Source organism: Galeopterus variegatus, unplaced genomic scaffold (assembly GCF_000696425.1).
Source record: "Galeopterus variegatus unplaced genomic scaffold, G_variegatus-3.0.2 Scaffold4542, whole genome shotgun sequence".
Classification (NCBI taxonomy): domain Eukaryota; kingdom Metazoa; phylum Chordata; class Mammalia; order Dermoptera; family Cynocephalidae; genus Galeopterus; species Galeopterus variegatus.
This window is the reverse complement of record NW_007730653.1, coordinates 56,114-70,793: the sequence shown is the minus strand read 5'-3', so window position 1 is coordinate 70,793 and position 14,680 is coordinate 56,114.

Below are 14,680 nucleotides of genomic sequence, written 5' to 3'. Positions count from 1 at the left end.
TATTCATTCGGAGCATCACTTGTAATCCCTAAAGATTGGAAACAACTTAAATGTCCATCAGTGGAGGACTGGAAAAGTAAATTATGATATACCCATCAGTGTAACAGTGTGCAAGAACGACACAGTTCCAAATACAATGATGCAGAACAAACTCTAAGATATGTTGTTATGAGTAAAGGACCAGATGCAGAAGAGGGTGCGTATTAGCCTGTTGGGGGGAGGGGCAGGAGATTTGTGCATTGGAATGGGGGAGAACGCGTGTGTCTGCATTTGTGTGGAGAATCTCTTGATGGATAACAGGAAAAGGATAGCACTGGTCCTCCGGGAAGGGCAATAGGGTGCCTGAGACACAGAGTGGAAGAAAGGCTTACTTATTGCTGTTTTGAACTGTTTGAATTTTGAATTGTGTGAGTATATGACTCATTCAGAAAAATTTAAAACGCACATTTGGAAGCACAGACCTGGACTGCCATAAGCAAGTTATGAGTCTCTCTAAGTCTCAATTTCTTCATCTGTAAAAACAGACTACTAGAAATCTTCCCAGGGCCCTGACAGTGTGTGAAGGTGTTTCTGCAGCACACTTGGGGAGCCTGGGGGTCTGCCAGCACTGTCACCATTTCCACAGTTACATACAGATGGTGAGTGAGCGGAAAACCCTGACTGGGAGAGGCCCAGGTTACTTATTAAAGTCTCGCGAAAGGTAATTTGCTGAGAAACTGATGATGTGATCTCTGACTGACTGGTCTTGGCCCCAAGTCCAGAGAGCCAGCTTAAATGCCCTCTTGGGGTTCACTTGCTGGGTGATGTAACCGGATGGGCCCTCTTGTCCTACTCGAGCCACCACACCAAGACCAAGCCTACAGGGACTGTATCCCAGCACCACACAGTTATGTCATAAAATTCCTCTGCTTTTTCCTCTCTCCCTATATCCTGCCAGTGAGGGAATGGTGGAAATGTTAAGGAATATAATGTGCAGTCATTTGGGGGTTTCCAAGGGGAAGTGTTCGAGATTTCGAGGTTGACGGTCTGTGGAAACACTCTCCCTAAAGTGAACGTCAGCTTGGGGCACTGCTTACCTCCAGGCTGCTCATGTCGGCTGTAACGGCTGCCCTGTGTCCAAGCTACGCGTGCCAGGAATACTCTCGCATTAGTCAGTTTTTCATTCGACAAACATTAATTCAGTCCCTTCTCTGGCAGGGAGGTAGGAGAGCAAGCTGCCTGAGGAAGTTACAGTCCATCAGTGAAGACAATTAGATAATCAGAGTAAAGCACAGCAGGTGTCAGCGACACAGCTGGGGGGACCCGGGGGCTTGTCAGCAGTGCCTCTGGGAGGCAATAGCTTCAGCTGGCAATTAGATAATCAGAGTAAAGCACAGCAGGTGTCAGCGACACAGCTGGGGGGACCCGGGGGCTGGTCAGCAGTGCCTCTGGGAGGCAGTAGCTTCAGCTGGCACCTCAGGGCAGAGGGTGGAAGGCAAAGGCTGGTGAAGAGGAGCAGTTTTCGCCAGCTATTGTGGAGGTGGGACAGTGGATGTAAATGGCTTAGTGCAGGGCCCAACTCATGGTAAGCTCTCCCTCAGTGCACAGGAGGGAATTTTCCCAGATGCCGGAGATCAGGGCTGCCATCCCCCTGAAATGCCACAGGGGGAGCTCGTCCTCTGTTTTGGGGTGTTCCAGCATCTGTCCCGCTCCTGCCACGTACTGGCTCTCTCCACTAGGGGCTGGTTATTTACACCTTTCAAAGCTGTTACAAAGTGCCCCCAGACATCTGCAGCCCCTGATAAATCTAGCGTGTGCCACAGCCTAAGTGACTCCTGACAGCCTTGTCCTAGAGTTTTTCTGTAAAGCCCAGGATTCTTTCCTCCAAACTCTCACCACCCCAGAATAGCTCCCATTACCCCAAATAGCCACCAGTTATGTCCTTTTCATTCTTCCTGGTTCTTCCCACCCACAGGGCCCATCCCCAGCAGCACCTATGGGGGTGGAGCTCTGGCCACTCACACCTCTGGTCCGTGTGGGTCAGGAGGGCTTCACTTCTCTGTGCTTGCCACCCCCCAGCCAACCCCCCAGTCCCTCCCAAGAGGGGATGAAGGGGTATCCTCCCACAAATATCCTTCCCACCTTAGGAATGTGCTCCTGTTGCTTTGAACCCCAGGGTCTCTGCTCTAATGGCTCCCAGAGAGGATTTGATGGCCACGTGCTTTGGAGTGAGACGGACCTGTTGTCCAGTCCTCACTCTGTTGGTGGTCTGGGGCAAGTCACATCACCTCCATGATTGTCATCCACAGAATAGAGATCTAACATTTTACTTAATGGGATGGTTGAAAGAACCAGGTGTCCCAGGAAAAAAGAATATTCATAAGCCACGTTGTTCCTTTTCTCCCCTCACTCATGGAAGATCTTGAAATGCACATGGAGACTGACATACAGCTAACTCCCGAAAAGGCGAGAGGGCCGTTTCCTGACAGATGGCTTCAAGGCGAAGATATGACCTGGGTTCAGGCGGGGGCTGGCAGGAAGTCAGGCACTCCCTTCCTAACTTTCTCCCCAGAGGAGTCTGGCTGAGGTTGAGAACTGACAGGCACAGACCCTGACAAGGTCAGAAAAGGGACAGGGGAAGGATTTCCAGTAGAGGAAGTGCAGACAGCAATGTGCTGTCACAGGTCAGTTCCTCAGCTACTGCCTGCCCCTCCAGCAGCAGGGACGAGATCTCAACCCCCTATGCCCCTCAATACCTGGCACACAGAGGCCAGCCTCCTGGGCCAAGAGTGACCAGGCCTTCATCTCTTGGCATTGGTTCCAGCAGGACCCATTGCACCCAACTGATGATTTAGCCACCTCTGGAAGGTGACAGGGCATACCAAAGGTGCCCCATAAGAACTGCAGTTAATTCCTCAGTGAAACAAGAGTTGGACCAAATTGAATGTTTTGAAACTGTGTGTTCTTTGAAACTCCACAGAGACAAGGAGGCAGGGAAGGGGAGGTGACAATGTGGGCAACAAGTGCTGAAAGTCCCCTGTCTCCACTTCACAAGAGAAGCTCCAAAAGAGGTCATGTTAAAAAATGAGAAGTCCAGTGATGACCACTGAGCTGCCGCAGGAAGCACCCCAAGCTCTCCTGAGCTGGGGCAGTGGGGCAAAGGGACTTGGCCATGCCCCCGTGACACCTGCAACCAGCCCAGTGACAACCACCGAGCCCCCACAAGAAGCACCCTGGACTCCCGTGCTGTGGTGGTGGGGGGCGAGGGCTTCAGCCACACCTCCCTGACATCTGCACCCAGCCCAGCAATGACCAAGACACACCTGGAAGCCCCTTGGTCTCCTCTGCAGGAATGAGGGGTGTGCCACAGGCCTCGACCCTGCCACTCCTCCTTCCTCCTTCTCCAACCCTATTTCCTGCCCCCTTTTCCTCTCCCCCTCCCCCTCCCAACTGCTCTGCAGCAACATCATAGAATGTAAAAAAAATAATATTAATAAATAAACTTAAATAAATAAATACAAATGAGAAGTAAAGGGCAATAAAGAAAAGTCTATACAATTTATTTGTGCTGTCTAACAATTAGTTATAAAATGAATGTGCTATTATTCAGGTCAAGAAATAGAACATTTTCTGTGCCCCAGGATCCCCCTATATATCCTTTCCCAATCAACCCTTCCTTTCTCCCTAGATACAACCATGATCTTCACTTATGGCCAAGTTTTCCTTGCTTTTCTTTAGTTTTACTGTCTATGGATGCATCCCTTTTCAATATTGTGGGTTTGCATGTTTTGGAAATTTATATGAGAAATTATACTATGTATTTTTTTATGACTTGCTCCTTTCTTTTAATGCTGTGGGGTTTTTTAGATTTTTTAAATTGTAATAAATTATGCATAACATAAACTTACCATGTGAACTTTGTCTCCTAGCTTTATTGAGGTATAATGGACAAGCAAAAATTGTATATATTTAAGGTGTACAACCTGATACTTTAATATAAGTATACATTGTGCAATAATCATCACAATCAAGTTAATTAACATATCCATCACCTTACATAGTTACCAGTTGTGTGGGGGGGGGGGTGAGGACATTTAAGATCTACCCTCTTAGCACATTGTAAGTATGCAATACAATATTGTTAACTGTAGTCACATTAGATGTCCACACCGAGGGTTGCGATCCCGTTGCCGGTCCTGGTCCGGTACAGGCGCAACACTGAGGGTTGCAGTCCGTTGCCGGACACGAAAAAAGACAAAAAGGAAAAATAAAATAAAAATAAAAATAAAAAATTAATTGTATAATATTCCACTGAATATACTTTATTTGTCCATATCACTGTTGATGAACATTTGGTTGGCTTCCAGTTTGGGGTTATTATGAACACAGCTTGTTCATGAGTCCTAATAAACACAAGCACACATTTCTCTAGGATATGTAATCCAAGATTATAAAGTGAATATCTTCAGATACTTTAAGCTGATGCCAAATTATTTTTCAAAGCAATGAATGACAGTTCCAGTTGCTTCACATCCTTGCCAACACTTGATATTATCATACTTTTTAATACATTAGTATAACATTAATCATATTGGGGTTTTTAATATTAACCATACTGGAGGGTGTATAGTGGTATGTGATCATGACTTTATATCACACTTCCTTTTTACTTAAAAAAGATTGAGTAGCTTTTTGTAGGTTAATTGGCCCTGGAGTTTCTGAGGCCAGCTCCATCTCTGGACTTTGGAATCATATGAACCAATCACTTCTCACTTTCATTCAAGACAGTTTGAGTTGGTTTTCTGTCTCTTGCAACTAAAAGAGTGCTAAGTATACAAAAGTATACAAAAATTCTGGATGGAGTACACCGGAAGGTGAAGCCAGAACTTGCTTTACCCTTGAAGCCAGTAATCCTCTCTGGTAAGGTGTTTTCAATGAGCCAGAGATTGAGTGCTGATAGGTCAGGCTTGGGCTCTAAGAGTGGCCTCTGCCACTGCTGAGTGCCAAGAATGTGCTGCTGTTGGAGATGCTGCCCTTACACTGCAGCAAGCAACATCTGGGTTACCCCTCTTGCCAGGATCCCTGTGGCCAGATCCCTCTCCATGAAGCCACCAGGGTTGGATGGGCCCTTGGCCCTGAACTGAAATAGGGGTGGATGGGTGGGAACGGGGGAGATCTCAGAGACCTCCTGTTCCTCTTGCTGTATGTATCTTATTGGCTGCCAGTGTGAAATGGTTCTCAATACTTTTAAACTGCAATAAAAAGTCATACTTGAGGGTGGGGGGCAGATGTAAAGAAGGAGTTGGAGAGAGAGGTTAATGGACATTCCAAGGGGATGGGCATTCTTGTCAACAAGGGAGAAAGCTCAGGTCCCCTATTCAATCTTAGAGCTTTTGCTAATCTTATGAATGCAGAGTGCTACAGTACTGTTCAAATTTGACTTTTGCTGATTGATGAGCTCGAGCATCACTTTACGTGTTAGTCTTTTGGGTTTCCCTTCTGTGAGTTGTTGGTTCATTTCCTTTCCACATTTTTCTTTTGTGCTCCCTGTCTTTTTTTGTTGTTTTGTTTTGTTGTCAATTTGCAGGAGCTTCCTGTATAGTCTAGATATCAGTCCCTTGTCGGTTTTAGACATTGCAAATATCTTCTCCCAATCTGTGTCTACTTTCCATCCGTTAATTACATATGGTTTCCTTCAGGAACAAAAATCCTCACATTTGATGTAGTCAAATCCACCCATTCATTAAAATTTATGTTTGTACTTCTGGGGTCTTATTTTAGAAGTCCTTCCCTGCCCCTGAATCACAACATTATTTCTGGACATTTCCTCCTATTTAATTCATAGTCTTGTTTTTATTTATTTTTTCAATTTTTTTTTTTTTTTTGACAGCTGGCTGGTACAGGGCTCAAACTCTGGACCTTGGTGTTATCAACATTATGCTCTAACCAACTGAGCTAATTGGCCAGCCCCATATCTTGTTTTAATGTTAAGGTCTTTAATACTTCTCCAGTTTATCACACAATGGAGTGAAAACTAAAGATGCAACAGTATTTATTTATTTTTGCCATATAGTAAGTCATTTTCTAAATACCATCTTTGTTTTTGGTTTTTCTCGGTGACTGGCTGGTGAGGGGATCTGAACCCTTGACCTTGGTATTACAAGGCTGTGCTCTAACCAACTGAGCTAACCAGCCAGCCCATTAATTAATGATGCATCATTTATTGTATATAAAATTTCTGTCTATATATAAGGTTTGTTTCTGAGCTTTCTAGTTTATTCCATTTGCTTACTTTCCTTCTGTTGCACTGGAACGACACAGTTATTTATTACTCTTTGTAGTATATCTTCATCTCTGGTAGGACATACCCTCCCTCTTGCTCTACCTCTTCTTTTTCAAAATTCACTTAAAAAATAACTATTCAGGGCTGGCTGGTTAGAGCACAGCCTAATCACCCCAAGGTCACAGGTTCAGATCCCCATACTGGCCAGCCACAAAATAAAATAAAATAACTATTCATGAACACTTATTCTTTAATTTACATTTTAGAATAAGTTTACTGAATTCCTAAAAAATATCCTTCTGGAATTTGAAATGCACTTAATCAAATTGGTTTATTTGAGGAGAATTGTCAACTTTACAATGTTAAGTTATCCCATCCATGTCTATTTGTTTGAGTCTTTCATTAAGTCATTAAGAGATTAAAATATTTTTCCTCAATAAAGGACTTATGCATTCTTTTCTAAACCAACTCTAAATACTTTACACTTTCTGTTGTTTTCATGGAGGTATCTTATTTTATGGCTGATGAATACTGGGGTAACAACCACTGTTAATTTTGTAAGCTAATCTTGAATTTGGCAAACTTACTGACTTTGCTTCTTAGTTTTTTTCCTCCCAGTACTTATTTGGAAAAACTTCAAACATACAGAAAAATTGAAAGAATAATACAATAAACACCTGTTTAGCCTCCACCTATATCCAACAACATTCTGCAGCATTCTTCCCCCCACACATATACACACACTCATAAATGAAGTAAGTTTAGAATCATGACATTTCACCCCTAAATACCTCAATATGCACCTCTTAAGAATACCTTCTCTTACATAGCCACAGTGCCATTATTACAACTAAAAAAATTAACAGTAATTCCATAGTATTATCTAATATCTAGTTCATTTTCTATTTTCTTCAGTTATCCCAAAAAAAGCCCCAAACTTTTACAGTTTGTTTTTCATAAGTGGATCCAATCAAAGTTTGTGCATTGCATTTGCTTGTTAGGACTTCACTCTCAACAGTCTGTACTTGAAATTGTTTTTTCTATAACAATGGCTTTTTGACCATCCAGGTTAGACTTTTCTTTCTTTCTTTCTTTCTTTTTTTTGATAAATCTCACAATTTAGATTTATACAATTGTTTCCTCATGATGACATTTAACTTGTTCTTTTATCCTCTGTATGTCCTGTAGTAGAAACTAAAAATTAGGTATAAAGGCTTAATTAAATTCAGGTGAAACATTTTTGGCATAAATATTTCATAAGTGATGTTGTGGACTTCACAGTGCATCTGTATTAGTCCATTTTGTGTTGCTATAACAGAATACCTGAGACTGGGTAATTTATAAAGAAAAGAGGTTTATTTGGCTCACAATTCTGGGACAGCTGCATCTGGTGCAGGACCCCAGCTACTTCTGCTCATGGCAGAAAGCAGCAGGCAGACTGAGGGTACAAGCAGATCACATGGTGAGAGGAAGCAAAAGAGAAAGAAGGGAGGTGCCAGGGTCTTTTAAACAACCAGCTCTCATGGGAACTAATAGAGCAAGAACTCACTCATTACCCCTACCTCCCAGGGAGAGCATTAATCCATTCATGAGGGATCCGCCCCCATGACTCAAATAGCTCCCAACACTGCCACATTGGGGATCAGATTTACACGAGTTTGGGGTGGACAATACATCCAAGCCCTATCAGCATCACATTAGGAGACCTATATTGTCAAGTTACTTCACTATCAGCCATGCTAAACTTGATACCATTATTAAAGCAATGGCTCACGAATCTCTCCACTGTACAATTTTCCTTTGTAATTAATAAGTCATCCATGGAATGATACTTTGGCATCATATGAGTGTCCTGTTCCCCAACAAACTTTCACTTAGTGTTTTGAGCATCTGTTGATGTTCCTTGCCTAAACCAGTTATTACATTAGGGGTTGCCAAATGCAACTTCTTATCTGTTTTAATAGTTTGTTATTTCTCTTGAATTTTTATGTAGATGATTATCTTCTGAAAATAATGAAAGTTTGTCTTTTCTTTTTTTAAAAAAAAAAAGATGACCAGTAAGGGGATCTTAACCCTTGACTTGGTGTTGTCAGCACCACGCTCACCCAGTGAGCAAACCAGCCATCCCTATGTGGGATCCGAACCCATGGCCTTGGTGTTATCAGCACCGCACTCTCCCGAGTGAGCCACGGGCCGGCCCAAGTTTGTCTCTTCTTATGCATCCTTATACCACGTATTTCTTTTTCTTGTGTTAGTGTGTTGGCCATGGCCTCTAATACTAAGTTAAACATGATGATAATGGACAACTGCTGCCTTGTTCCATTCTTAAAGGGAATGTGTCTTAAACAATAAAAATAAAAAAATAAAAGGAATGTGTCTAATTTATTTCTGTAAATGTAGTGTTTCATATTGGTTTTGGCAAATGGCTTTTGTCAGTTTAAAGAAGTTTTCTTCTATTTCTAGTTGTCTTAGAGTTTTTATCATAAATATACTTTAAATTTTATCAGATACTTTTCCTGTATCTACTGATATAATCATGTTATTTTTCCCCCTTCCATTAATAGAACGGATTAAATTTAGAGATTTTCTAATGTTAAAACAGCCTTGTATTTGTGGGATAAACCCTATTTGATCATAATTTTTTTTTTTTTTTTTTTTTTTTTTTTGCAGCCGGTACGTACAGGGATCCAAACCGTTGACCTCGTTGTTACAACACCATGCTCTAACCAAGTGAGCTAACCGGTCAGCCCCAATCATGATGTATTTTTAAATGCAATGTTGGATTTGGTTTGCAGTTATAGTTTTTGCATCTCTGTTTATGAAATGAGCCTGTGTTTTCTTTGTCTTATACTGAAAAGCCTTATCAGTTTTAAAATCAAGGTTATACTTACATCATAAAATTTGTTGAGTAGTGTTTTTTTCTCTTTTCTTTTTTTTTTTTTTGCCACCTTTGTTATTTAGTGTGTATTCACTTACAAATAGGTCTTTTTTCTGGGCTCTTTGTTTTGCTCCACTAGATTATGTGCATCTCTAGAACCACATTGTATTAATTGCTTTTACTATTTTTATAATCTTTGTTGTGACTATACCTATTTTCCCCTACTTTGTTTTTTATCTAGTTTGTTTGCATCTTCTTTCTTTTTCTTGATCAATCTTTCAGACATTCCCATATCTTGCCAATCTATTCAAAGAACCAGGTGTTGGTTTTATCAATCTTTTAAATATTTTGTTGTAATTGCCAGTTTGATTGACTTTCTTTATCTTTATTATTTTCTTCATTTTTGTATGCTTCTGCTGCTATTTTAGCTTCTTGCATTAAATGCTTAGCTCGTTTGTTTTTCTTTGTTTTGTTCTGAAAAAATACTTGAAGCTATAAATTTTCCACTAAGTACTGTTTTAATTTTGTCCCACAAGTTTTGACATGCAATACTTTCATTGTTTACTTTCAAGTATTTTTTAATTTCCTCTTTAACCCAAGAATTATTTGGAAGTGTTTTTTGTTTGTTTACAGACATAGGGATTTTTTTTTTTTTTTTTAAAAAATAGGGGTTTTTTTTTTTTTTTTTCAAAAGATGACCGGTAAGGGGATCTTAACCCTTGACTTGGTGTTGTCAGCACCACGCTCTGCCGAGTGAGCCACGGGCCGGCCCAACAGACATAGGGATTTTTAAAGCCATCATTTTGTTATTATTTTCTAATTTTATTGTCCTGTGTTCTGAGAACTATTTTTAATGATACTCATTCTTTGAAATTAATTGAAGCTTCTTTTGTGATCTATGATATGGTCAAATTTTACTAATGTTTCATAAATATACTCAATTTGAAGGTATAAAGTTCTCTCTCTATTAATTTAAGTTTATTAATTCTAATATTTAAGCATCCTATGACTTTGTTTAATCTGCCTGAACTATCTGTTCTGAGAAGTGTCTGTTAAACATCTCTAACTACCATTGTCAAATTATCTATCCCACCTCCCAAATTTTATCAGTTGTTATTTATATATTTTAAACCTATATCACTAGGTGCATATGTGCTCATAGTTATTATATCTCCTTGATTTGTTCTTTTACCAATATATAACATCTCTTTTTGTCCTTTAAAATCTTTTTGGTCTGACATGAAAACTGCAACAGTGTATTTCTTTTGGTTAATATTTTGGTTTATCTTTTTTTTTGTCTCTTCATTTTCAACCTTTCTACATTGCCTTTTAAAATGATAACATTTTAATTCAATACACTATTTTCAATCTAATATGAGACTCTTTGTCTTTTGATTTATAAATTTAACCCATTTGCATTTATTTTATTTGCTGTTATATTCAGACTTATTGGCCCTTTGGCTCAGTTGGTTAGAGTGCAGTGTTATAACACCAAGGTCAAGGGTTCAGACCCCTGTACTAGCCAGCCACCAGAAAAATAAACTATTTTTCCTTTATTTTCTCCTTTAATAACTTTTATTTGATAGATAGAATTTTCTTTAGTTGGTTTGAAAGTTATACATAATATTTTCATTCTTCTGGTGTCATCCTAGCTTATTATAACCCATGGTTATGTGTATTTATCCTTATCAATTTTGAGCTTATCAATAGCTATATCTTTCCCTCCAAAAAGTGAGTGCTCACCTCTTTCTGGACCTCACTCCACTCTCTTCCACACACATATCCTGTCATGTTGTATCATCTGGAATTTTAGTGCTTAATGATGACATAGTTTTAGGGTTTTAAAAAGGTTTAGCCTTATTTATTTAGAATATCATATACATTACTAAGTACTTTAGTCATCCTTCATTCCCATATCTTTTAGTGTTCTCCGATATTTAATTCTCTTCTTGTTAGTATACTTCCTCCAAAAGTGCTTTCAAAGCAGATCTTTAGGTAGTAAATCTTCTGAGATCTTGAAAGCTTGAGAATATCTTTATTTCAGTTTTGTACTAAAATTATAGTTAAGGGCTAGCCAGTTAGCTCAGTTGGTTAGAGCACTGCATTGCAACACCAAAGTCGAGGGTTTGGTTCCCTGTGCCAGCCAGCCACCAAAAATAAATAAACAAATTTTAAAAATAGAATTATAGTTGAACTATATATAAAAATTCTAATTCTAAAGATTTTTTTCTTGCATCCAGTATTGCTATTAAGAAAACAATTGTCAGTATGATATGTACATTTACTGGGTAGTGTGTGAGGATTTTTTTTTAATGTTTGTTTTCTTGCTTTTTTATCTTAATTCTCTGGAAGCTTTTAGAATTTTTGTCTTTCACTTTATTAAATGTTACTATGATGTGTTCATGTTATTTTTTTTTTTCTTATCTCTCCTTGGTATTCTATCTGAAATCTTAAACTTCTCTCTAATTCTAAAAAATTCTAGGATGTCTGGGAATTCTTTTATATATTTAAAGTATTTCCTTCCTGCCAGTTTTTTTCCCTTTTTCTCTTCTAGAACTCCCATTTTAAAGATATATCTATCTTCTATATTTATTAACTTTACCCTTATATTTTTTTACCTATTTCTTCCTGATACTTTCTGGGAGAATTTGCCATCCTTATCTTCTAGTTTATGAATTTATTCTTAGTCTGAATCTATTTTGAGAGAACTTATATTGAGTTCTTTATTTCAGCTATTATATTTTCAATACTTGATAACTTATTTATACATTCTCATTCCTATTGCAAATTTATAATATTCTCCATTATCTCTTAAAGGACTTTTATTATGATTATGTTAAATTCTTGTTCTCTCTGGTCCATTAATTCTGCTTCATCTCATGTAGGTTGTTCATTTTTGGAGTTTCTTTTATAGGAGTTGCACTACCCAGATGTCTTATTTTTTTATGAGCTCATATCCCCTAGGGGTGTCATTCCCTTGGCTCGTGGTATGTGTCTGGGTCCTTAATTCTGCCACCCCCCCAACTTCCTGTCCTACCCCCCCAACCCCCAGTTTGTTTAGGCAGGAGGTAATGTGTGCCTTTGGATGAGCCTGTGTGCTTTAATCTGGGTTCTGCTGCTCCTGAAATGCATTCCCCAAACCGACCCCTCCCTCTGGAGGTTCAAGGTGGAGGGATTAGCAGGAGGAGAGAATGCCTGATAGTGAGCTACAAGGAGCCTGGGTCTCTGTGGTGGTTTTGTATCGTGTCACCTTGGTTAAGCTGGAAATACATTTCCCAGAATAACCTTCCCTGTATGGTTCTGGGTTGAAGTTGACCTAAGGAAATTTGCTCAAAATTTGGAAGGTGGAAATAAAACAGCTTTGAAGGTTTTTTTGCTTCTGCAGTTTGTCATGGTTAGAGGCAGAGAGAGACAGATACAAAGGTGCCAGAGAATTCCAAATTGTGCCTACTCTTCCTCCTGACTCTTTGTCCAGCTCTTCTTCCTCATTGCCAGCCCTGATCACAGCAGAAACCACCACTAGACACTGGGTGAGAACTCACAGAAGTATCTACGAAGAGGCAACTATCTTTCATAGACTTCTACAGTAGCCTCCCTTCTCTCTCCACTCCAGGAAGCAAGATTCCTGATTTACCTGCAAGCTCCAGCTTGTCTTCCCTCCACCCACCAACCAGTGCTTTTAGAGGGCTGAGTAGTGATTTTTCCATGATCCTTCAACTCCCTTTTGAGACCTTTCCTTCTCTATCTCTTACAACAATTGTGTAAAGTCTAATTCCTATAATGAATTATTTATTCCATGACATTCACAGTAAGAACCATTTCTTTGATTAAACTCTGGTAGATACAGTCCCTGAAGACTTCATCAAGCAGAGTTTCTGCACCAAACCTGCCCTCTTTACCTCTGGACCTTTACATGAAAGTGAGAAGTATATTTCTCTCTCGTTTAACCTACTGTTATTTTGGTCTGGCTTCATGAAGCCAACCCATGTACTGGTTTTGGACCCTTGCCTTCCTCTAGACTATTATAAGAGAGAGAAAGAACTATCTTTTTTTTTTTTCTTTTTCCTTTTTGTCTTTTTTCGTGTCCGGCAACGGATCGCAACCCTCGGTGTCGCGCCCGTACCGGACCGGACCGGCAACGGGATCGCAACCCTCAGTGTCGTGCCCGCACCTCACTCAGCCAGTGAGCAGGAACTGGTCTGCATGTGGGATCTGAACCCTCGGCAGGAGCGCCACCGTGCTTCCCAAGCGGCACACTGTGGCAGTGCGCCACCGGGCCAGCCCAGAAAGAACTATCTTAATTGACACATAGCATCTTTAGTTTCTTTCTAATAGGAAATTGGCTTATAGCTTAAATAAATCTTCTGTCATCTACCCTACCTCACTTTTCATCTGGCCGAATCCTACTTACCCTTCAGATTATCCTGAGTCCTGGATAAGTCTGATTTCCTTGTAACAGCATTCTCCCAATTCCCTGAGCCTCCCCTTTCATAGAACAACCATCTCTTAATAAATATTTGTTCCATGACTGTTTCCTCTGCTAGATTAGACCTTGTCTCTCTTATTCCTGCTCTGCTCCCAGCCCATAAGACAGAACTGACACACAGACATCGACTAAATGAATGAATCTTTTCCAAGATAGCTACAGAGAGGAGAAATCTTTTGGTGGGTTTGGCTGGGAGTGGCCTGTGCAGCAGCTCTGAGTCCCTTAGGTGAAACCTGTCTTGTCAGCATTTGCAGCCCAGATATTCTCCCCCTTGCTCTCTTTCATTCCAAAGCCTTGAACTACTTTCTAACCATGAGGTGCTTCACAGGCAGTTACCAAACATTAAGAGGAGATGGTAAATGTGCTCCAAATATCAGGGCCATCAGACCCACCTCGCTATGCATGACATGTAGAACACACCATTGGGGCATACCCAGCTCATGCTATCTTCTCTAAGAACTGCCTACAAAACCCCTCTCTGCTGAGGAGTGGGCACTAACTGGGTTCAGCACTATCTCACAGAACGCTTATAAAAGAATTTTTTAAAAGTGCCCCTTTCTCAACACACTTTATTGCCATCTGCTAAAATGGTTTCTGTATGAATACAGGTATTTATAACATCTGTAATGAGAATGGGCCCCCTTGGAGTTAGACACTGCACAGTCTGCATAACCATGTGTGAATATATGTCCTGCCAGCCTCCCCATCAGCTTTATTAGCATCATTGAGCCAGGAGCGGATCTCTAACTCAGGCTGGCCAATCAGACTGCTTCTGCCAGGAATTTGAAGATGAAATACAGAGGCTCTAGCTTGTTGTTATTGCATGGGGAGAAAATGCAGAGTCCAGACAGCTATTTTCTGACATGTCAGTTATAGTTCCCTGACTGCATGCAACAGAAACCAATTTAAACTTAAATGGCTAACTTAACTTAAAGAAAATGGAATGTATTGGAAGGAGTCTAAGAAAGCTGGAGAATCAGGGATCAGGAAGGAGGAACAGTGGAACAGCCTCACATCAGAACAATGTGACCAGCCACCGGTGCTGGGGTGCGTG